This window comes from Eschrichtius robustus, chromosome 3 (genome assembly GCF_028021215.1).
Source record: "Eschrichtius robustus isolate mEscRob2 chromosome 3, mEscRob2.pri, whole genome shotgun sequence".
NCBI lineage: Eukaryota > Metazoa > Chordata > Mammalia > Artiodactyla > Eschrichtiidae > Eschrichtius > Eschrichtius robustus.
In genome coordinates, this window is record NC_090826.1 from 69,525,377 (window position 1) to 69,552,210 (window position 26,834).

A 26,834-nucleotide genomic window follows, 5' to 3' on the forward strand; every position below is an offset into this window, starting at 1 on the left:
AAGCCATTTATTTAAAGAATAGAATTGGTTTAAATGCCTGATATATATAAAGGCTGTCTTAGTCAGTTCAGACTGCTCTAACAAAATACCATAGACTGAGTGGTTTAAAGAACAAACATCTCTTTCTCACCCTTCTGGAGGCTGGGAATTCCAAGATCCAGGGGCTGACAGATTGGGTGTCTATGAGGATCCAGTTCCTCGTTTGCAGATGACTTTCTTTTTATTATGTGCTCACATGACTCCCTTTGTGTGGGGAGGAGAGAGAGAGAGATTTATAAGGTCATTAATCTCATCAAAGACTCCACCTTTAAATAGCATGACACTGGAGATTAGGGCTTCAACCTATGAATTTGGGGGAAACAAACATTCAGTCCATAGCAAAGGCAAATAAAAATTCTAAACAACAAAGATAGATCGGTAATCTAAATTTCAAATATACATCAATTATATTAACTTCTTACCTCATAAAATACTAATGATTATAAGGTGGTATTATATAGATCACAATAAACACACACACACACACACACACACACGGAAGAGAGCCTTTACCCAACCATGTTGGCACCCTGATCTCAGACTTCCAGCCTCCAGAACTGTGATAGATAAATTTCTGTTATTTATAAGCTACTCATTCTGTGTATAACAGCCCAAATGGACTTATACTTACCACCTCCTTTCTCTTATGAGAAAAATTTCTACTCTAATATTTTGTTACCTGGGCTCCTGCCACTGCCCACTCCCTTAGGGTTTCTTAGCTTATTTTCCCCCAAAAGTGAGTTGCTTTCATAACTGGGATTCTGGTGATAACTGTTAAGATACTAATTAGATTTCACCTCATTACTCACAGTGCTAATACTACTTATCTCATAGGATTTTTGTGAGTATTTTTTGATGAGGTGATGCTTATAAGGGAATTAGCACCATGATTGTGATAGGGTGAGTTCTTAGTACATGTTAATTATTTTTTCTGTTAATGTTATCACTATAAAAATAAATATGACTACATCGTCAGAATAGGAGCCTTTATGGTGAAAGTTAGAGGGGAAAGAGAAGGAGAGAGAGCTGAGAGAATGCAAAACTATGTCTTATGTAATATCTGGTTTTAACTACTTAAGCCAATGTAGGTTGTGTGTAACTCAGCTCTTTTTCTTTGAAACAGAAATATCATTCATTCTTATTTCTTAGTACAATTGAGAGAATAATGTTTTCAATATGTACTAAAATTACTAAAGGGGATTGATGCTGTGTATGACAGAAGTAAACTTATTTCCAAGGTATTCGTTACAGGATTTTGGGAAATTTGGGGGTATACTGATAAAAGCTTCAGCTTAAATCCATCAATAAACTAATTTTATTAGGTGTAATATATTGAAATCATTTTATTCAAATAACAAGTAAACAATAGCACTTCTCTCTTTCCCACACTGCATCTCATCCTTCCTTCCTCTCTTCATTCCTTTCTTTTCTACCTCAGCCACACTTTTGCTAGGGAACGTGTGAGTTCTATATGTCAAACAATAATAAGCACAAGTGACTAGCTCTTTCTCTCTCCTCAAAGAGCTTGCGATCTAGAGGTGAATATATGCAAGGGGAAATAATCTATCCAGGGATGTGAATTACCATAGAACTATGCACACAGTGCTGAAGTAGCACATGGCAAATCACCTGAATTAGCAGAAGTTACAAACACATTCCTTCTAGGAGATGGTGTTGAGCTGAATCACAATGCAGAAATTAACAAGGTTGGGTGGAATAAGAAGCAAGAAGGGTTTTCCAAGCAGAGGGGCTATCTGAGCAGTGGCCCTTGTTGACTGAAAAACTGCACAATATGAGAGTTGTGTTAAGTTTTATTTGGGGCAAAATGAGGACTATAGCCGGGGAGACAGCCTCTCAGATAGCTCCAAGGAACTGCTCTGAAGAGGTGGCGGGGGGGGGAGGTCAGTCCATATGTGGTTTTGGTGAAGGGGGTACATGCAATCAGGCACACATTTTGGCAGAAGGTTGCTGCTAGTCATGAGGAGCAGATATCTTCATTAATGATTTTATTGACTGTCTAGATATGAGAAGATGCAAGAAATTGGACTCATAAAATCTTCTCCTGAAAATATCTAGCAATCTGAAGGCTTATTCTGCCAGTTTTTCCTAGAGCACAGAGTGCCTCATTCCTGATCTCCACCCTAAAGAAGGTCAGCAACTGCAGCAACTAGTGACTTAATCCTTGTAGAGGCAGATGGCAAGTGGCAGTTTTTATTTGGCACCCTAAGTCAGGAGAATGCATTTTGCAACATGGAAGGTATAAAAAAGGCATAATTCTATAGGTTGATTTAATGACTATGAGAGAAAGGGAGGATTTGAAGCTAGAAAACTGAAAAAGGACCAGCTCTTGAAAGATCTTACATATTGCATAAATGAGTCTAGAATTTATCTTGTAAGTAATGAGAATTAAAAGAAATATTTAAGAAGTGTGTCATACTTTGATTTGTTTTCCTGAAAGATTATTTTTGGTTGTACAATAAAGTATTAGAAGAGAACAAAACTAGAAACAGAAAGAATTATTAGCCTGCAAATGCACTAATCAAGATAAGAAATGATGAGTGATTACATCTATTTTATCTTTGGCTGCGTTGGATCTTCGTTGCTGTGCGCAGGCTTTCTCTAGTTGCAGCGAGCTGGGGCTACTCTTGGCTGCAGTGTGCAGGCTTCTCATTGCGGTGGCTTTTCTTGTTGCGGAGCATGGGCTCTAGGCACGCGGGCTTCAGTAGTTGTGGCTCGCGGGCTCTAGAGTGCAGGCTCAATAGCTGTGGCGCACGGGCTTAGTTGCTCCGCAGCATGTGGGATCTTCCTGGACCAGGGCTCGAACCCGTGTCCCCTGCCTTGGCAAGGGATTCTTAACCACAGCGCAACCAGGGAAGCCCGAGAGATTACATCTATATAGGGGAGATTTAACCGGTGGGAAGATTGAAAAGGAGGATGAAACCTCTCTCCAGTTTCTAAGTTGGACGGCATTTTCACTGGGAGTTTACAATTGTATTCACTGACAGAAGAAAAGAAAAAAGCGGAGAGAAATAAGCTTGAAGGGAAAAGTAGCGATGTATCTTTTGGACATTTTGAATTTAAGAAACAAGCATAGTGGCTTGGGGTACAGTTAAATATCTGAACATGAAAAGGATTTAGTCTTTGGCCTCACCCAAACCGTGCTGTTTGTGTTTCCCTCTCCTTCTAATCAATCACAAATACCTACTGAGTGACTACTAGGTATGAGGTACTTTGCTCTGGGTCATGTCCAATGGAAGTGAATGTAGTGACCCGATATTAGCGTCGTGACCTAACATTAGAGGATTAAACTAGACTAATCATGCCCCACAGAAGACAACATAAATAAGTACATGATAAAAAATATTGGTAAGTTAAATACTGATTGAAGGCAGTAAGATATATTTATTCATTTATTCCAAATGTATTTTTGAAAATATATTTTTCATTTCTAACACCGTATTCATGCTTCCCAAGCCTATATAACCTGATGGCCTATGATATGATACAATAAAATACTGGTATTTTATTGAGACTGGTATTTAGTCAATTTTTATCAATTTTGTTGTGTGCATCTGAGAAAATGTGTCTTAATATATTCCTCAGTGCAAAGTTCTGTATATACATCTGCTAAATTATGTTTAATTGTGCTGTTTAAATCTTTATTTTTTATTAAATTTGACTATTTCATCTAATAATTACCAAAATATGTTTTAAATGTGCCCATTTTACTGATGTACTTGTCAAATTAGCTCTGTTTCTGTCTTTTTATCTATGATATATTTGGAGTCATTGTGCAATGACCTTGCTTTTTTTTAGGCATTTTTTTTTTTTTTTTGCCTTAAAGTCTAATATATCTGATATTGACAGAGCTATATCATCTTTCTTTGGTTTAGTATTGTCCTGATATCACTTTTCCATATACTTGGTGTTTCAATATTTCTGTGTGCTATATACATATGTCTCTTGTAAAGATCATATAATAAGATTTAACAAATTCATTCTAACTAGTTTTTTACAAGTATGTTTAGTCTATCTATGTTTTATTATGATTACTAATATACTTGGATTTGTTTCTACCATCTAATTTGGTTTATTCAATTTGTTTCACAATTTCTATGCTTTTATTTTTCTCCTTTCATACCTTTGTTAATTCTGTGTTTCCCCTGATGCTTTGGAATTTATGTACTTATTTTTTTTCAATTCTTTAATTGGCTTCATTTAGTATTTTGATGAACATATTTAACTTTATACATCTAAATTAATAAATATCTGTACTCTAAGTGGCCTTGGGAATTCTGACCACTCTTTTTGTCTTGAGTACTCTTATCGTCCAACATTTTAATTTTAATGTTTTTTTAAAAATTATTTTCCAAACTAGGTATCCTTATTATTGTTTATAAAATGAACTTAGTTAAGCTTTATCAACCTTCTTATCAACTCTTTTACTCATACTTTTTGCATTTCAAATTGTCCTTCTGGAATCTATCCCTTCTTTCCGATGTACATCATTTAGTTATTTCCTAATAGAGGTCTGGAATGGTAAACATTTCAGTCTGATTAACTTTTAAATCTTAGGCTTTTTGGTGTTTTTTATTCTTTTTTATTTTGTAAGTGATTTAATAAAGCTTACTGTATATCATTTAACTGACATTTCAGTACCTAAAGTTTTTTGTTGCTATAATGTTGCTTTTTATTTTCTTCTGCTGATTCCCAGGCTTTTTTCTTGTTTTGTTTTTATAAATTTGGATGATAAATTCTAACTATGAGATTGCTTTTATTACTGTCAGATTCTGGTATAACTTTAAGTTATATTCTTTTGGTTGAGTTTCCCATACCTCCTGGTTTTCTAATGTGGGGGAGGGATTTTCCTTAATTTATGGTTATTACCTATATGTTTAAAAAGTTATTTTCTTATATTGTACCCAGCATTTGAAAATGTTTGGTTGAAAGTTGTTTTTTATGATACCTAGTATGTTGTTTTATTTATTTATTTTTCATTCTTTCAATGAAACTATATTAAGCACTAATTATGTACCAGGCATTCAGATTTAGGGAGATAAGATAAACAAACAAACAAACAAAAACCTTAATTATTACTGAAGCATATGAAGCATGCTATAAGGAAATCTGAATAAGAATTTAGGACCCAAAGAATAAGGACAGTATTAGTCACTTCTAGAAATATGAAATGAGAATGATATAGCATCTACTTTGGAAAGTCATAGAAGAGGTATCCTTTTTGATATGTCATCAGGATGAATTTTGGCAAGTTGTGATGAAAGTTTCAGTTGACTAAATGATAGAAACAATGGTAGTGTAATTTTTAAAAATTGCTGGGGTGAATTGTAAATCCATAATGTTCAAATTGGCTGGTAAATAAGATATGTAAAAGAAAGGAGTGGGAAATAATACTGAAAAAGCAGGTTCATGAGGAGAAAACTAACATTAGACTAAGGAGTTTGACTTTTATTTTATAAGAGGCAGTAAGTGAAGTGGGCAGGTAGCAGTATTTGGCATTATTTGAGAAGAAAATTACATGATCAAAGCTCTTGTGAATTTGGATAGGATTTATAAAATGTTATAGTTTGGTAGAGAGATGGGGTGGAGAAAATAGTTAACTAGTCATATAATTCTAGAAGTATCTAATAACTGAAAGATGATGTTTACTTGGAAACAATTGATTAAGTTGGGGTTTTGTCAGGAAAACAGAAATCTTCCTAGGTGTTTCATGCTGGGAGGAATTAAATACAGGGGAATAGAAGCTAATAAAACTGTTGGATTGATTGGAAGAGCAGACCGTGGAAAACACTTTTAAAGCTCAGAAAATCAGATAATACAATAATTGCAAAGAACCTTCACTAATAATCTGAGCAACCTGCAGAACTGAAATGGGTGAAATGAATCCGAAAATTTCTTGTGAAACTACATACAGGAAGGCTTCTGCCACAACCTTTCTGCCTGCCTGCTATTGTCAGGACAAATATGGCTTTTCTTTCTCTTCTGCCTTCTTAATATCACTCATTGACTCTCATTGATGAATGGAACCAGATGGCAAAGGAGCCTGGGAAACACTGGTCTCCAGCCTCCAAGAAAGATGGGGGAACATAGGAGGGAGGAAAGAAGACATTGAGAGGCCAACAGAAAATTCAGCATACTGTTTAAAATTTACTACATGGCTCTCAATATTTAGTTCGGTATACAAAGTACTGAAAAACATATTGTGGAATTGGAGTGTTTACTGACTAGTTTAATCATCTGGGTGTAGAAACAACTAAGCAGAGTTTTAAAAAATCATTCATATCTGAAAGCACTTCCTTCTTAAAAATTGAAGAAGTACCAATGAAGAACATTAAAAATGGGAAACAACTGTTTTGATAAGTCCATTTTTTGTTCATTTGTGAGCACTCATCACAGCTTAGACACAACATTACAGGTTACTAAAATAAACCATTCTGGAGATGAAGTTCTGTTAGATCACTCTAAGTAATAGTTCAATTCCATCAGGGTGGAACATACCCTCACATGTTAAGTAAAATATATAGGAAACACGAGATTTCACAAATCTGCTAGGGAATATTTATTCACTAACACACCAAAAAGCACACAGCTCAATCCTTACCTAACTGGTATGCAAATAGGAAAGCCACCTAGATAAACAATCTAAGTGCTCCTCAAAAAGCAAAATTGTTAAATATTTGATTTTCATAGCCAAGCTCATATTGGTCTTTAAATCCATCTGCTGCCAATTTTCATTGTCTGCCTGTTATAGCGAGTCTCCTTTAAGGTTATTTACTAAGAATCATTAATACAGGAAAGCTTGAGACAAAATGTAGTTTACTTGGTCAGTTTAAGATTTTGACCAACCATGATATATAACAGATGCTAAAAGAAATATATATTTCAATTAAGCTTTTAAGTTACATACAGAACTAACCTCATTTCTATGTTAAATAATGTGTAATGACTTTCATTTTATACTACTATTTATTACACCCTTTTTTTTAACTTTGTAAACAGGATGAATTAACTAGCAGTTACAGTTGAAAAAGAATTTGAGTATTAACTGGACATCCATGAATGTTGAAATCAGAAAATATCTTTTCTGTTTTAGCATATTTTCCAAATATCTTTCTAAATTTGATTGCTACAGAGCTGGATGATAAAACCAAGTGGATATCCTTATCTAAATTGTAACCCTTTTGGCTCATCTCTTAATATTTATGTGTTTTATGTAGAGAAAATTGGGGAAAATAATTGAGGACAAGAAAACAGAAACATAAATAATAAATCAATAGTAAGAAGCCTGAGTATCAGAGACCATATTTCTGTAGTATCACCTGGTTTCTCTCTCTTTCTCTCCTCTCTTTATTTCCAATAATTCTTACAATCTCAAGTAATTGCAAAATGATAATAATTTCATTATCTGTCTGAGTACGTGAACTCAATTTATAACAGCATCCAAATTTGCCATCCATACAACTTTTCTTTTAAGAGATGCAAGCAGAACATTTCTCTTTATAGGTTAATGCAAGTAGTTTATACAAAGGGTGATTTACAAGTCCTCAAAGAAACCCATTAAAGAGGTTCAGGGATATTACACTTCAGCTTCCTTCAATCACTGAATTTCCATTGGCACTATTACTCTGACAATAATTTTTTAAATGTCTTATGCAGCCCCAGAGACCTTCCAAGATACTTAATAAATGAGTTAAATAATCGTTAGAATGTTTTAACTAAATAAATACCTGAGAGGTACTCTTTACCCATTGTCAGGAATCTGCAACTCTAGTACCTGAGTGCGAAATAAAGCTAAATCTCCCATCAGCCTCAACACTACCTTGTTTCTTTCAGAGTTTTCATTAAAATGAACGCTCTTAAAATTTAAACCTTGAAGCTTTCACCCCTCAGGTTTGCAGAAATGATTCTTTATTAATGGGAGATCAAGGACGTTTATACAATATGAGTCATGCTGTCACAAGGGCTTTTGAAGTTTGTTATATCTTTATACTCCTGTTTCCGTTCTTAAAAATACTAAGTTCCAATAGCATGTAGAGAATATTGCAGACTATGTCTCTTAGAGCTACACAAATTATTTTCTTTCACAAAAGATAATGCCCTTATTATATCTGCTTTCTTTCATGAGGGGATACTGACATTATATATTTTAGAGGCACACTTACATTGAAAAATGAGAGAAAATAGAGATTATTCTAGATACTTACAGTTTTCAGTGTTTCAGTATTTCATCTCTCAAAGTTGGTACAGTGATACTCAGAAAAAGGCATTCCTTATATTAGCATATGTGTGTAAAAGAAAAACAAAAACAAACAAATTATATATATAATTATATTATTATAAATTATATATAAAATATATAAATAAATATATAAAATAAAGTTTATCTTCAGAAGGAGCTTATCTAGTATTTATCAACACAACTTAGGGAAATAAAAGAAATAAATAACTTTTTTCATTTAACTCCTGGCAGAAATTCCTGTGCCTGGTATCTCTAGTTGGTTAAAACTCTTCTTTCACATGCTGAACCTGTCAAAGGCAGTCAGAAGTCAGTATTGACTTGTAACTGTGAGTTAAGCATCTTAGTTACCATCCTGGGAGATTCCAGTTTCCTTTATAGAAGTATGATACCCTGGTATTATCTTGACTTGTTCTTGTATAAATGACAGATGTGTTGCCAAGTTGTTATCAGTACCTGCAAGGTCCTCTAGAGGCACAGGCAAAAGATAACATCTATTGAAAATCAATCCAGTTAACTTTTCTGAATACATGGAAGAAATAGGCTCATTGCCTGCCTAGGTTCGGAAGACTATAAACAGTGGTTAGAAGCCAGAGGCAAAAGTTCCAAGCCTTCTCCTCAGAATATTTTCAAAGACTTCACATTTCATTTTCTTGAAGGTAGAAAGCAGCTCCAAAATATCAGTTATTCTTTTTAAATACCAATTTTAATTGGTGTCTCCTTTCATCCAAAGGATCCAAGGAAAGAGAAAGCAATTTCAAAATCTCTTACTTTTACTTCACATACCTTACCAGTGCCAGGGAACATTTGATAAGATTTGTGAGTAGATGGTATAACAACAATTTGAAATAAAGAGGAAACAAATATTTTTGATTCAGGTATTGAAAACAACTTTTAAAACAAACAAAAATTCAGGTTTTAAAAAGTTCTTGGAAAAGTATCCAAGTATATCAAAAAGACGTGGTATGTCCTTAAAGCTGACATAGAACTATGGTCAGATCATAAAGACATATTCCAATTTAATATAATTATTTCACATTGGGTATCTTAATATGCAACAGTAAAGTAACACATTTTAGGTCAATATATAGTGGCTTCATGTTTTCTGTACTGTTTTTGCCTTATATGTCAGCAATGCTGGTAATTCCAAATGTTTACTGATTGAGTCTCAGAGACTCCGATTTCTAAAAGTCTTTCTTTGTGACATGAAACTCACACTATGTGAGCTGCTAATATTTTGGGTTATTGGCTCTCAACTCAAATGCTTGCAGGAGTTAGAGGAGGAATTATGATCAATTAGAGTATATATTCTATGCCAGTTACCAGTTTACTGCCTCTCAGCTCTAAATCCATCCTTCTTTGCCCTGTCTAAGAACACTGGGGCTGGTTCCCATTACCATCTCCTTTGCCAACTGGCACGATGCTAAACTTTATCAGAGGGGGCACTGAAAAGACACTGCAGGAGGAAGAGGCATCTCTTTCAGGTTCTAGTGTAGTATTTTTCTTCTTGCTTCTGCAATGTGAGACAGCCAGCAGTATGCAGGAACTCAATGGAACTTAGTCTCCAGCTAGTTTTTCTTCTGACACCCCAGTGGGTGGCTTCCTAGTGAGTCTTGCTGGCAGTCCAGCAGGTGTTTTGTTTGTTTGTTTGTTTGTTTGTTTCCAGTCCCTTTCTTGGCATTTTAGCAAACTTCTTCGCCACACAGTATGCCATGATCACACCTCCCCAATGAAAAATCAAGGGGTGGAAATAAGGGCATGCTTGTCCAGATTTGTTTCTTCCTTGGGTACTCTGCCTTAGCCCTAGGATAATGACTGCTTCATGTGAATGTTATTGCTTGTTTTTTTTTTTTAAATTTTATTGGAGTATAGTTGATTTACAATGTTGTGTTAGTTTCAGGTGTGATCAGCATAGTGATTCAGTTATACATATACATATATTTATTCTTTTTCAGATCCTTTTCCCATATAGATTATTACAGAATATTTAGGAGAGTTCCCTATGCTATACAGTAGGTCTTTGTTGGTTATTGATTTTATATACAGCAATGTGTGTATGTTAATCCCAAACTCCTAATTTATCCCCCCTCTGTTTCCCCTTTGGTAACCATAAATATGTTTTCGAAGTCCGTGAGTCTGCTTCTGTTTTGTAAATAAGTTCATTTGTATCATTTTTTTTTTCGGACCTAATTAAACTTAAACACTTTTGGATGCTACTCTTCTATCCTTTAGGTTTCTCTTTGCCCCTTAGTAATTTATCCCTTGTCTAGCTAATGATTCTTATATTAAATTTTCCTGTGTAAAGAACTGGTGTTTTTCCTCTCTCCTGACTCACCCCTGAATGATACACATCCCATCAGCTCCAGCTGACTACTGCTTGGTAGAATACATGTTATTAAATATTCAGATTTTCATAGGAGCTGGAATGTTTTCTGTGAAATCTTTTAATGGTATATAATGGAAACATTTAAAAATCACCATGTGCACAAAACATTCTGTCAATTTGACAATTTTCTAATCTTACAGATGAATGTAGAGTCACGGGACAGGTAAGTCTTTGGTAGAAGAGAAGGGAAAATTCGGAGAATGTAAATGACATCCCATAAGAATGGCCCATTAAAGAAGAGAGATTGAGAGGGTATGGCTTTTTAAGATGATTTTAGGGGCAAGTTAGAGAGAAGAAAGATTTCTCTCACACACACACACACAAAAATTACTGCCACTTAAAATATTGTTAGGAAGGAGTTCCGGAAAATGTGTATATGCACACACACACAATATTAAAACATATAGAGAGTTGAAGTTGTCGTTTGAGGCTTGAACTACCTGTGAAAATGGAAATGAGTTCTCATTTTACTTTAACATGAGAAGAATCTCATGGCTGCCTAGTTTTTAAAGTGTAAATTGGCACTTTTTTTTTTTTTTTTTTTTTTTTTTTGCAGCTAAGAGTTTTAAAGATTGGGAAGGTCTAAAAGGGAAAAAAGTACAAGCAATTTAAAAAATATATCTATTATTTTTGAACCACTTCAAATAAATGTGATATGATTTTGTCACTTTACAGTGATCTAATTGTATATTCAGGAATGCAAGCCAGTTGCAAGGATTTGTTCTATTTTTAGATTTCTCTTCCTTCACATTAAAAACTGAGAACAAAAGGGACAGCTAGGTGAGTAGTGTCTGCTAATCCAGATACTGGCCACTCAACCTTGGCATAATGGTTAACTAACGGAGACTGAATATTTGAACAGTTTAGCATACAAAAGCATAGGGTCAGTGCATCTTTATTTTTCATCTAGGCAGCTGGGCAGAAAATTAGCCAATTTAACTCCATCTGTCTCTGTATTTTCTCATTAGGTTTTTGAGGAAACATAACATTTTTGCAAAATAAATACGCTCCTTTGGCTTTTTAAATGTATAGGGATTATCCTAATGCAAAGGTATGATAAAAAATATTCTATGTCATGTCAGGAGGTTTGGGTATTTTCTCCTAGGGCTTGATTTGTATTGATCTCTTCCATAGATAACATAGATATGCTGCTAAGAAAATGCTATTTTCATGATACAATATGAAGAGCATCAATAGTAATCTGCAAAACAATTTTAAAAGGTTTAATAATAAATATGTAACCGAGACTTATTATGGAAAAGGCAATATGAAGCATATAATCATTAAAGAGATAAGACCCTTGCATACAAAGAGCTCTCTGCTTACTGGGGTTAACTAACTCATGTCTGACAAATTTTAACTCTTATTTAGATTGTGGTAAGAATTATAAGAGAGGAATAAGCAAACTGCTAAGCATCTGGGTGGCAAAAATAATTAATCCTTCCCAAGGACACAAAGGAGATGAATTGTGATGCAAAAATGATTAGGTGTTCCCAATGAGTAGAAGGTAACAATGGTTACTCATTCAAAGGAAATTGTCTAAGAATTATATAGAACGTTTGGAGATGATCAATGGTGTATTGGGCTAGAACATAAGGTGTTAGAGAAAAATGACCCATAGGGCAAGAAAAAATGAAGAGATTGGTGACTTGCTAAGGAATTTAGATTCCATTGTCTATAAAATGCTATTGCCAGAAATGTTTTCTAGCATCCAAGTGGTTATATCTTCATATCTGTGTTTTAAAAGAATAATGCTAGCAATGCATAGAGGGTATTTTGGAGATAGAATGCACTAGTTCCTGCGAGCTTCATAGATAGGCCCTTGGAATAAGTTAGGGCATTTGACAATTAGGGCCTGAATCATAGAAAGAATGGTCAGGATGAAGCATAGTGGACAAATTCCAAAGACATTTCAAAGATAAATTTGAGAGGGCTTGGTTTATTAGATTTAAAGGGTCAGGAGAGGTTGGAGCCAAAGATGATGGAAGTTTGCTTGCCTGTGTGACTGGGAGGAGAGTGGCCCCATTACTGGAGCAAGGGAACACAGAAGAGCAGCAGCTTTAGGGCGGGGGTGGAGAGATAATGAGTCCAATTTGGAACATCTTGGGTTCTGAGTGTCTGTGGGCCAGGCATGCTTTATATTTTCTAAAAATAAAAGGGCTTTGGGGGCAATCATCTAAAATAATTGTAATATTAAAATATAATTTATAAATGTCACTCTGATGTAAAAATATTTAGCAATGCACATCATTAGCTCACAACCCATGCTATTTCCCAGAGGCCTATGTATACACATTAGGTCTAAGGTGTAAAAGTCTATCCATTAGAGAATGAGGCCCAGACAATTACATTTGATTTGACCTACCTCCTTGTACATTTTAAAGACATGGATTAAAGAAAGAAAATATTTTTCCTCTTATTTTACTAACAAATATTTTAGATATCTCTTATCTATAGATTATTGGAGTTTTTTAAAGTAAGATTTAGACAATAAGTTATTGAATAGAGAATCCAGTGGTTTACCTAATGGAAAGAGAATGAACTATATGTTACTTTTATTAGGATAATTTCTTTTAAAATGTCTAAGTTCAGACAAGGGTGCTCAGTAATTGTTTTCATTAAATTATTATATTAAAATTTCTAATTATGACGGCTCAATATTTGGATTGGATTGTAGGACAAAACAAACAATAGGATTAACACTAAATTCCAAATCCATTTTACACAGTACTATTGAGTTTGATTAAATCAAGTGTACTTTAGCAATTAGTGGAAGGACATATAAGATGTTACTAGGCAAACAGTCTGTTAGGCATCCTAGCAGGCTCTTAAAACTCTGGGAGCTAGAGTTGATATTAGCTGTTAGTATTCTAAAGTCTGTTTTCTCACATGTTCTCAACCTCAACCAAGTATAAAACTCTCTAGATTCTTCAGCCAATTTTATAGAAATATTAATCAGCTCATTATCCCAACTGATCAGTACTTTCGACTCCTTTTATTAAAACTTTTTGGATTCACATAGAATGCATTGGGGGCAACATGCACCGGCATTGCAGTTACATGCACTCTGTTCTGACATTTATAATGCCCCAGTTTCACTCAATACTGACTTCTAGGACTGAACCCTCAGCGTTTAGAATAAACATCTTATCCCTGGTGATTATTTTGCTCTCCTCAGTGCATAAGATTTATAGGAATCTAAAACTTGAGCCTAAATTGGTTATGTGTTGCAATTCCCCCCTCCTTTACAAATCCAGGATTTCCTTCCTAATATTCCATCACAGTCTTTACACATATTTTGGATGACAAATAGCAATGCATATTTTTTATGTAACATCATAGTTCAGAAAGATTTTCACATATTGTTCTCTTTTGATAACTTCAATGGCTCCAAAGGGTTATCTGACAAGATGTTATTTGACCACATTTACAGAAGAGAAAATATTATCAATGATTTGCTTAAGTTCACATTGCTAACAAATGATAGAAGTAACACTGGAATTCAGAACCTCAAATTCTTTTTTTTTTTTTTTTTTTTTTTTAACTAAAATATAACCCAGGGACTTAGAGAATTCTGAGTCCTTGAGTGAGGAAATAGACTGAGACTAGAGAAAGCTTTGTCACTGGAGGTTTGTTGTTTGTCTTTGATATTGTATGTTGAACTTTCTCCAGTAAACTTAAGGCAGAAGGATTCCTAGTCCAACAGCTGAAAGACGCTTCACTCCTGGAGCACACTAACAAACAAAATGTAATTTATAATATTCTTCTTGAATAAGTAAGCACGGCTCATCTGTATAGAGTACGTTTTGTTTACATTCAATGTTTAAACTCATTACCAGAGTCATGAACTCTTTTAAAAAGCCATTTCTGTCAGCACAGGAAGTCTGTGAATGTGTCTGCACGTCGGAGCAGAGGGGAATAATTATACCAGATGTGTGCTAGAGCCTCCACAGGAGCGCCAAAGGGCAAAGAGCAGATCCTTGAAAGATGCAAAGGAACAGGCTCAGATGCACAGCCCAAGCCACCTCTATTTTGCATAAACTAGAATCCTGGGAATTTAAGTGGGCAGAAAACAACATCTCTTTATTTCCTTCTTTGTGTTCTGTTTGCCTGTGTGCTTTCCCTTTCATTGAGAAACTAGCAGGGAAAAGAAAAAGAAGAAACATTCTGCCTCAACAACAGTGTCCAGTGTAAATAGTCAAAGCATACTCGTTATAATATCTCAGCTTAATTAAAAGCCTTTCATTGCACTCTAAAATTCTCCATGGGAAGCAGTGGGCAAAGCCAACTCTCTCAGAAAGCTTTTAACAGTAAGGAGATATGCTTTTCTAAAGTGAATAGAGTGGTTGTCATTTCTCTTTCTTTGTTGACAGATTGGGGTATCAGCTAGATAAAAATGTACAAGACACTGGGTGTGCCACCTCTGTGGCAATTATTACCAAATTCCACAGCTATTTCTTTATCTGTTTTTCTGTTTTGTTTTTGTTTGTTACCAAAACATATGTAAAAACATATGTGAAATCATGCAGCCTATATTTCTGGTCTGAATTCAAATTTCAGTTCCTTTTCTTATATCTCCTTTTCTTTCTAGTTGTAAAATCTGGGGTACTTGTTTAACCTCCCAGCTTCAGTTTATTCCTCTCTAAAATGGCACAATAAGTGTGCCTACCTCACAGAGCTGTGTTGAGTATTACATGAGATAGTGAATGTAACATATTTATCATGATTAGGTATTGTTGTTAGTGTTAACACTATGATTTATTTTATTAATACCAATTTCATTGTTATTCTGTGATTTTTGGGGAATCCAGCATATAGGTCAATGATGATTCTTCACTTAGAGTGCAGCTAAGGACCATTGCCATGACACTGTGGGCTGGCACGTATCCCCGTAGTTTTACCCCAGGTCCCAGAAGATGCAAGCTATGACACAAATTCCAGAGACTAACAAAAGTTATTTTTTTTAACTTTTCTATTTATTTGTTATTTATTTATTTTTAATTAATTAATTTTTAATTGACATATAGCTGAGTTACAATGTGTTGTTAGTTTCGGGTGTATGCAAAGTGATTCAGTTATATATATACATATATATATATATTCTTTTTCAGATTCTTTTTCATTATAGGTTATTACAAGATATCGAATATAGTTCCCTGTGCTAAATACAGTAGGTCCTTGTTGTGTATCTATTTCATACAGTAGTGTGTATCTGCTAATCACAACGTCCTCATTATCCTTCCCCGCCCCTTTCCCCTTTGGTAACCATAAATTTGTGTTCTATGTCTGTGAGTCTATTTCTGTTTCATAGATATGTTCATTTGTGTTATACTTTAGACTCCACATGTAAGTGATATTATATGGTATTTGTCTTTGTCTGCCGTATTTCACTTAGCATGGTAATCTCTAGGTTCATCTATGTTGCTACAAATGGCATTATTTCATTCTTTTTTATGGTTGAGTAACATTCCCTTGTATATATGTACCACATCTTCTTTATTCATTCATCTGTCTATGGACACTTAGGTTGCTTCCACTAACAAAAGTTCTTTACCTTTTAAGTTCACTGTTACAAACTGCTCCAGGCAAAGGGCCAGACACTTGCATTGTGATCCATTCTCTCTGAATTCAGTTAAACAATTCTAAGTGAGTGCAAAGACTGAAAAGAAAAAACCTGAAATTTATTTATATTTATTTTTTTATTTCTATTCCTTCCCACCCCTCACCCTCAACCCCCAAACCATTAAGTGAAGGCAGGTAAATGGTAAACGGTCTGCAAATCAATATGACAGGTAGAGGTGTTGATTTACTAGTTCTTTCTCTGTCCTGGGAGAACACATTCCCTGCTCTTTCAGGCCAGTCCTGCCAAGGGAGAAGCAGAGAAAATGCTGCAGTTGGCATGAAATGGCACGGGGGGCTATTTCTAAATCCTGACAAGTTGAATCACTGCCAAGAAAATAACACTTACTGAATTTATAAAACTCATAATTCATTGCAAGGCTAAATTGGCAGCACATGCAAGCATATCTCAATTCTTCCCTGATACCCATCAGACCAGCTATAGTTGAGGTTGATACATTACCCAAGTTGAGTAACCTGGCCCTCAGGTTGGTACATTACCCAAGAGGTAAATATCCTGAGACACAATATCGGCCAAAAAACCCCCAGATTTTTGTAATAGGTAGCAACACAACACCTTTCTGACCTGATTTGTAAAAATGACTATACATACATGTTTCTTTCTTCCTTTTAAGTATAGGAAGGAGAAGGTAAAAGCCATTACATGGAATCCAGGCAGAAAATCGAATTCAGGTCCTAGGTTCATGACTGGCTGGGCACAGGGCTCGATTTCACCTTCACCTCTAACTCTGGCTAGCAGTTGCTGAGCAAGACTGAACTTACACAACTGTATGTGCATGTTGGGCTGCACCATACAGGCCAGCTTTAAGACTGAAGAAAGAGCCCAGAATCACTGACAGAGACATCAGTGGTTTAATGGATAGGGAGATCTTACGTCTGAAGCAAGGTCCTGGAGTGACACCCCACCATGTGCAGGGCTGCACATTGTAGCAATCTTCACTCCTGGAGGGGAAGGAGAGATTGCCAGTTATAGGGGGAATTGACAACAAGTTGCCTCATTGGCTACCAGGGAAACCAGTAGAGGGGCACGCCCCTCACCGCCCCTTTGATAAACATAGTGGAGAGTTCTGATCTAAAGCTAGAATAATCACTAGCTGGGGCCTGGGTCAAGTATGTAGGAAGGTCAGTCATGTGAGTAGGGTGTAGGTGAGGCAGGCACTGGCAGAGCAGGGGGATGTACAGAGAGCAAGAGAACAGCCATCTTTAGTGGCCTGACCATACAATTAGGCATGTACTTCTCTGAAGAAAGGGTTGAAGATCTAGAACTGGAGTTGTTAGAGAGGAGCAGAATTAAATGACTAATAAAATTAGAGAAATGTTAAAGACTAACTAGACTTTCCCCTGTGTGATTTTACCAGATGATCTTTTTGTCACTTTAGTCAAAAGCAAGAGCAAGAATGGGCAATTAACAGAGTTTCTGGTAGGTCTCCGAGGTGGGAGGGATTAAACTGGGAAAGGGGCTATGCACTCCCAGGAAGCTATGCAATGGAAACTGGGAAGTTTAGTGTATGTTAGTCAAGAATCCAATAATATGAGCTCATCTTTTCTCCTAATTCTTTGTGTTATGGACACTGAGTAAAGCATGCCAATCTTTTCTAAAAACGCATGCTGTTGGCAGCAAGGGGAAATGAGAGCACAGCTGATTTATCAAGAATCTTTCACAACTATTATATAATTCAATTAAACAAGTATAGGCTAGCATAGACAATTTTTTAAAAATGTAAATTCTAATCCCTGATCTCCATGATCATGCACTTAAAAGAACCCAGAATGTATATTCTCTTGTAGTATTTCAGTTCTGTATATCAGACATTTATAATGTAATAAAATCAGCTCATGGTTAAATGGTTAAGTTTGCTTTTATAACTCATAAACCAAATTAGAACTGGTCAGGGGTCAATAAATAAACTGATTTATGCCTATTAATGTGTTTTGTTCACTGTTGTTTGCCTAGAACCTAGGACAGTTCTTGACACATATAGTAGACACTATAAATATTTCTTAATGAATGAATGAGTGAAATTCCATTAAACACTTTTATGTATATTAGCCCATTTGATCCTGTAAAAAGTGTATCATAATACCTGTTTTACACATATGGAAACATAGGCTTAGAGAGTTTCTTTTATTGTTTCAAGAAATTCCATCAAGTAAAAGTTGGAAATATGAAGACAAGACTTCTAGATTCTAAATCTGTGAACTTTCTAACATATACTAACTTGTTAGTAATACTAGGCTGTTCGTTTTTAACTTTATAATCATGTCCAAATTAAGTGTCTTCCTAAGTCACAGACTCCCATATGTTAAATACCAATGGTTCAATGCTCATATATTACAGATGAAATGACAGAGAATTTAAATGTTTGAGTACTGTAGACCAGGTTGTTAGCTCCAGAGTTTGGGTCTTTTTCACTAAATCATATTACCTTGTGAGTAATATGAAGCCTGTGGTTTGATGAGTATAAGTCAAAAGTAAATTCAATTTTTTGGAACATGTTCAGACCTGGCTTTGTTAATGGTGGTGGATGAATTGATTATTTGAACACCTCACACTTTCAAAAACTCATGCTCTTTCCATCACTCCAACCTGCCACCCTTGGGGAGGAACCTTCCCTCATGTATAGTCACAGGATGGTTGCAGCATAACTATTACATGAATGTCACAAGAATGTCCAGTGAGTATGAGATTATACCTTATTCTGTGCCTCTCTTAAAGAATAAAGAAACTTTTCCCTAAAGACCCCCAGAGGACTTTTAATAAATTATTGTCAAAATTATGTCATATAAAGCAATCAATGGAAGGAGAATGGGCTCCTCAGATGTGACTAACACCATCAGTATTTATTCCCAGCGGGCACTAACTGAGACAATATAGGCAGCTCGCTTAGCACTGTCCCTTAGCACAAAATGTCAGCATGCAGGAAATATAAAGGATTACCCCTATTGGTCAAGAAACAAGCATAGCAGCATATTGTGTAGAATTTTGAAGGTGACCACCAGAAGAAATAAAACTGAACCTAATAAAATATGGTTTCCTCTGTGAATTGCAAACGGGGTAGAAGAGGAAGTAGGAGAATGACAGTTGCCTTCCAATTTTTGTTCAACTGTGCTGTTGAAATTGTCTTACTAAGCCCAGTTATTAGTTTTATCATATTTAACCCATTAACTTTTTACATTTAAGTACTACTGGAAATATCAGAGCCATTAATTTTAAACTTGGATGTATTGTTTTATTGCTGAATCCCCTATGTTTGCCATATTCAAAGATGCTTTTATCATTTATTCAGTCAAAATATTTATGGGCTTCCCTGGTGGCGCAGTGGTTGAGAATCTGCCTGCCAATGCAGGGGACACGGGTTCGAGCCCTGTCTGGGAAGATCCCACATGCCGCGGAGCAACTGGGCCCGTGAGCCACAACTACTGAGCCTGCGCGTCTGGAGCCTGTGCTCCGCAACGAGAGAGGCCGCCATAGTGAGAGGCCTGCGCACCGCGATGAAGAGCGGCCCCCGCTTGCCACAACTAGAGAAAGCCCTCGCACAGAAACGAAGACCCAACACAGCCAAAAATAAAATAAATAAATTAATTAATTAATTTTAAAAAAATTTATTAAGCACCTCTGGTGTACTAAGCAAAAGTTGAGACTCATACCTTCTCAAATGGGCCTCTTGTTGTACTGTGGTGCCCATAAAGGGTGGTTGTTTAATAAACAATTACAACCTTTGGTGGAGAAAATAGAAAGATTAGTTTCATTATATCATTGAAACACTATTTTTTAAAAGATTGACTACAAACGTTATGAAATAATCTATAAGCATAAGTGATGTGGAAGATTCAAATTTACTTACATATGTCGATTTGGTCTTTTTGTGGCAAAAATAAAAAAAATATGAGACTCGGTACAATAATAAAAGAATTAACCTCCACAAATATCTTCCTTATAATAGAAATTTTCTTAAAAATCCACATAACTTTATACATGGATAAACTGTCTCAGATTCATCTAAGCATTTTAGTGTAGCACAACCTTAAACAGCACCAGCTCCAAAGTCAGATAGATCTGTGTTCTCATCCTCACACTCTTGGCTTTTCCACTGTGTTTGCATGGTTTTGAGTATGGGGCTAAATTCTCTAAACTCTTCTCCTCATCTTTATAGAGGGAATCCTAATAATCCTTTCCAAATTAGGGTTATTGTGGGGATGAGATGGGATAATAAATAATTTAGTACTGAGTCTGACACTGCTGAGTTGTCACTAAATATTAAGTGTTATTATTAGTATAGGCATTTCCTAGGGAGTAAATGATATCTAGAGTGTTGTTATTTCACGTGTATTTTAGAATGCATGTTGTCATAGGAATAAAGTTCCACCAGTAGTTAATTTGTTGGGGTAGTCCTTAATACCTGTTTCTCTAAAAAAATTCACTAAAAGATCATATTGGACCATATGCCTTAGTTCTTGATGCTGAAAGCTGCCTTGTTTAGGGAAAAGAAGAAGGAGGAAGAGGGTGAGTAGGAAGGGGAGAAGACTGGGGAAAAGGAGAAGATTTTTCAGTTCCTTCTTGGGTGCATTATTCATTTGGGAGAACAGTTTGAAAAAGGTGAAACTTACTTTGCTATCTTTATACACCCCCTTTTCATGAAGGCTCACAAGACAAACTTTTCAGGTCTGCAGCATGGACATTCTCTAAAAGAATTAAGATTTTCCACAGTAATTCCATAACAGTAGTAGGAACATCAGGGAGTGATAAAATAGGGAAATAAAAAGGTCTGTTATTACATTCTTTGCTTGTATTTCTAACTTGAGGGTTACTTTCATGTAGGATGTTTTTACATTGGAGACTTTCTGTACCCAAATTTATAAAGTTGTTTGCGTGCTGTGTATTTGTGTGTGTTCTCATATTTCAAAAGAATTTCCAGGCCCTTGTAAGAAAGGTATCCTGAAGTCATTTCTATCACTATAAGTTAAAATAAAAGTATCTCAAATATGCCTAAAATATATTCGCTTAGGTAGATGGTCAATTATTTTTATAAAAATTTCATGTGGAGTTTTTCCTCTATTAATCTACTGGCACACAAAGGAAGAAAGCCTATGACTTACAAATTGAATGCGGAGAAGAATTCATGCAAATGAGAATAGAAATTGCAGACCTGCAGAGTAGCCCTCCACATTTGGAAAAATGCTGTCCTGAAATGTCCAGAAAGTGAATTTCTCCATATTGAACCCTTTGGTTTTCATTCTACTTTCTGGGTTGAGGGTGTATTTTGCAGGGATGGAAAAAGAGCCATAAAGAAAACAGATTACTGCTAAATTCATGTCAATTAATTGATCATTACCCCATCTACTTCCTAATGTCCTTCCTCTTCTTCCCCAGATGGAGACCTTGGGAGTAATGTCCTTCAAGGAGACTGCAAACTATTCCCAGGGAAGCTTTGATAAGACCTTTCAGCTTAATTAGGATGGAGATTATTTCTTGTCCTGGCTCTGTCTTCTTCTTCCTGACCCTTGGTCCCCTTCTGCTGTCTTTCCAGAGATCAAGAGAGACTTTTGTCTTTCTCCTACAGGGTACCCATCTTTACTCCATATATTGCCAGGAGAGGGGCAGGATATAATACTCATCTAGCTCAAATTTACCAAGGAACTGCTCATTTAGAAACAGAAAGAGGAACAAGGCATATTCTGCAAGTGGGCATTGAAGCTCAAAGTCTTTCTCTTCCCTCTTAATACCATCCATTTGACCCTAGGAAATGTTCCACAAATGCAGGGTTGGTGTAATGCATGCCTGAAACTACACTCTTGATTTATAAATCCCATAACACAAAACGCTGTACACAAGGTCATGAAGCAAAAATCCTACATGGACACATAAAATGCTCTGACTTTATTTATTTAAAGAATTAACCTTTCTCTCATAGACAGCTGGAATTTCTATCAGTTCTACTTAACTAAGGTATTTGGTATGTAATTGCCACATTGTCCCACTCAAATAAGAGACACTATCAATTCACTCCATAGCCTCCAGTTGTTTCTGTCACAAAAATAGGACCCGTGGCTGCTTTTGCTTCCTTTTAACAAGTATTTGTTAATTCTTATAATTTGCAGAGTTTAAAGAACAGCAGTTTTGTTTGTGTAAATCACAAGATTTAATTAGAGAAGAGGAATCCAAATGGTGCAAATAAAAGTCTGTGCATAATAAAATATTAATTGCCTTTAAAAATACAATAGCGCTCCAGGATTCTATTACACTCTGGCAGAAAGTGCTGCAAGCTACAGAGACCAGTGCGACAGCTCGGCTGCACTCATGGCAATCTTGGAAATCTGTTTGTGACCCTGAAAGTCTGGAGGAAAAACTGCCTTTGTTGCATCACTGTTGAGGGTGCCTGAAGTCTTGTTGCGGTTGGGATGTGGGGCATGTAACCACATACTCATGGAACAACCTTCTCATCTTTCTACTTCTTTGTATCTTTGCCTACGAACTTCTGAAATCTGGAGTACTGTGAAGAATTTAAACTCTTTGGTTTTTTTGCTAGGTAAGAATTTATTGGGGGTAAAGAACATGAAAGAGAAAGAGATGCAGAATCAGAGTTGTTGTTTTGGTCCTGCCATTAAAAGTCTGTATCACTCGCAGTCCCTGTGACCTTGGGTACATAGGGCCTCATGGGGCCTCTGATTCTTCCTCTGTAGGCTGAAGAAAGGGAAGAGCTCAAGGTCCATTTGATTTCTAATCATTTTAGTATTCTAGTTAGTGTCTTTTTTCAAATCCATTCTTCTTTCTTGGAGAAGGTCAGTGCAGAACAAAACTAAATATATTATTTGTAATAAAATGTATTTTCTTAATATAGTATACAACTAATATGTGTAAACGCTAAAGTAGTACCTTGTAATTTTGCATAGTGTTTTATACTTTCAAAGATCTATTTTATGTATATTATTTATTTGATTATGATTGTTCTAAGAATCCCATAGGATCAAATAATATCCTGTATGAAAGGAATTTGTAAAGTTTAATGCTGAACAAGTATTTTAAGTATTGCTATTAGAATAAACAGATTTAATTTTCATAAAATATGTAAGTACAGAGGATCTTAGGTTAAAACTTGAAATCCATGCTAACATTCCTGTGTTACATCATAAGTTTATTTTAACTTATGCCATCTGAGGAAGTGCTACATTTATAGGGTGACCAATGGGGCCTTGCAATAAATGTCTTCTCATTTTGGCATGGTGTGTGTGTGTGTGTGTGTGTGTGTGTGTGTGTGTGTGTGTGTGGTGGGGGTTTGGGGATCCATTTGACCCTTTGCTTGCCCTCCTCAAAGTGAAGCCAGTCAATACATCCATAGACTCCACTGTATCCTCCCACTTAAAGCATCCAGGCAGAATGTTCCACTCTGGGAAGAGACCTACCAGAAGTCAAAGCAAAGGAAACTGACACCAGCTACATGTCCTTCTGTTTTCAAGATAAACTGGAAACGAAAGATTACCAGCATATGAGGAGAACAAGAAACATGGAAGAAAAATACTGAATAAATAAACAGAAATATTTATTCCATAGGAAAAATATCATTCATAGCCCCAAATAGTTTTTAGAGATTTATTACTTATGTTCACAGAGACATTTAAGAAGTTACCAGTCTATTAAAAAGGATCAAAGAACATGAAAGAGCTCTTAAGAGATTAAAAATATGAAAACTGAAATTAAAATAAACCAGTAGAACTAGAAAATATTAATAGGAACTATTCATATAGCACTTGCCATATGCAGGCCCTGTTTTATGTTCTTTACATGTATTAACTTATATGATCGTCACAGCAACATGAAGATGGATGTACTATTATCCCCTTTTACAGATGAGAAACTTGAGGTGGACAATGGTGAAGTAACTGACACATGTTTCCTAGCCAGTAAGTGGCAGAACTGAGATACAAGCCCAAGTAATCTGCCTCCAAAGACCTGGAAGTTATGCATTTAACTCTGTTTCTTCCCAACAGACAGAAAAAATAAAGATGAATTTAATAAGATTCCAGAGGAAGAGAGAAACAAAGTCATCTACAGTTTAGTGAAATAGAGAGGCACCAGACTTCTTTTCAACTACACTATAGAAAGCAATAAGACACTTATATTCTGAGACCAAATGATTTCCAATGCAGATTTTACATCAGACCAAGCAATCAACCACATGTGAGGACAGAACAAAGTCCTTTTTATGACATTCAAGGACTGGAAGAATTGTTCTCTCCAAAACCTCTATCAGAAAGTAACTGGAGGTATGCACCATCAAAGTGAAGAAGTAAAACCAAAAAGAAGTGAGACATAGGATCAAGAAAACATCTGACAACTTAGGAAAAGAAAGAGAAAGAAAGAAAGAGAGAAAGAGAGAAAGGAAGGAAGGAAGGAAAGAAAGAAAGAAAGAAAGAAAGAAAGAAAGAAAGAAAGAAAGAAAGAAAGAAAGAAAGAAAGAAAACGAAAAAAGAGAAAGAAAGAAAGGAATTCCCAGGATGCTACTATGCAGCAGCCTATGAAATAAATTAGTTCCAATACGAGGAGGAAGTAAGAGTCTCTGGATAGTGATGTGCAGGAAAAATTTTAAAAATTGAGAGAATAAGAAGTGGGAGTCATTCTGGAAAAAGTGAAAATATGATGAAGGTATAAAAAGCTATAAAGTCAAATCATTTTAGCAGCCATCAGAAGAGCAGAAATGGGTTCAACGTGTTTGAAATATAGAGTAAACTGAAAAGAGGCATAATTCTGAGAAATCAAAGGAGTATAAGAAAAGAGAATCCATTCGCTATTGATGTTCAGAACAGTCCCTTTAGAATATCCCTCAGGAGTGATGCAATCAGGCCCACTAATCCTAGCACCATTGCTTGGGCCAGCACTAGACGATACATACGCAGTTACAGCAATGTGTACACTGATTCTTAGATTTAGAGTCAATCTGTATTCACAGAAGACTTCAATGTGGTTACAGTTTAGATTGTAAATCTGACCTGCATTGATAGCATAAATGTTATCATGTAGCTCAGAGAAGGTGGAATAAAAAAGAGGATTAGGAAAAGTTGAGGAAAATGAGGAAGTTCTAATACACTTACCTGACAAAGTGGAGAATCAAGGGACATTTTTTCAGTTATTGAAACTAGAAGCTGGGGTTTAAAAGGTAACTAATAGGAGAATTTAAAATAAAGCTAATAATTATCAATCATAAAAGAAAGAGGAAGAGAAGAGTACAAGTAAATTTTCATGTATCATAAGAGCAAGTAAAGATATACTTTCCAGCATGGAGTTTACAGAGGTAAGCACTATAAGAGCCCAAAATTGTCCTTTAAAAGAGAAGAGGGAGTCAAACTAGAAGTGATAAGGGAGATAGTTGGGACCATTAGTTTTCACCAAAAGCTTCTATACTCTTTGTTATCCTGTCCATTTTGATAAAAGTAAAAATTTAAAGTATTATAAAATTTTTGAGATGATAAGATATGCTTATTCTAATTTTCTAGTTTTCTAAATCTAAGGACATTTTAATGTGTCAATTTGTTATCAAGGTTAAAGAAGGGGCAGTGTGTTTGCATCAATACAACCCAGAGGATCCTATCCCTTTGAGAATTGGTTTCTGGATCTCATGGATCAATTCTTAAGATGATACGTGATGATGGGGCAAATGTTTCTCTATGGTTTGGGTCAGTATGTAATCAGTATTGTAATTTCTGAATAATCATGATACATATGGCCCATGCATAGTAAAATAAATAAAAAGGCAAGTTTTTATCTTCCAAAGAATCACCAGATATTAAAAAAAAAGGCTAAAAGTTACAGTAGAAGGCATTTACTTCTTTTAGTTTTGAGTGTGTGTTAACATGAGATGCAAATATGGTGAAGTAAAAGGACTCTAGAAGTAGTTGGAAGATATGACTAATTACACTCTGATGTTAGCCAAGGCACTCTACCATTTTTGTCATTCAGTTTTCTCATCCACATAAAAAAGGAAGAGCAGAAGAAAAGAAAGAGGGTAAAAAAGAAGAAGGAGGGAGGGAAGGAGGAAGGGTAGAAAGAAGGAAGGAAAAGAAGGAGGAACTTAATTAGATTCGCTCTAAAGTTCTATTATTCTGAGTGAGAAAGATGACTTATTTTGAGCTGAGATGACAGTGTAGTTGTAGAGATAGGCGGGGAGATTTGAGCCTGAGAGCAGAGATGTATGTTTTAGTCATGAAGCTTCAGGGAATAGGGAGTCCCTGAAGACTCAAGAAGTAGGTGGTAGGATTAGATGTTACTAATTACAGGCGAGAGAAACAAAGTGGAAAATGCTTGAATGCACTGGGAATTTATTAATGCATCAAAACGATATTAGGCTATATTCAAAATACTTTGCTGGAAGCTTTCGTGGTTCTAAAAAACATATAAAATACAGACCCAGATTTAAAGACATTTACACCTAGACAAGGAGGTAAGGCACACTGGCTGCACATTTAAACATACAAGACATCAAATACATCTGCCAAATATGGTGCAGACAATATGTGGTTTTG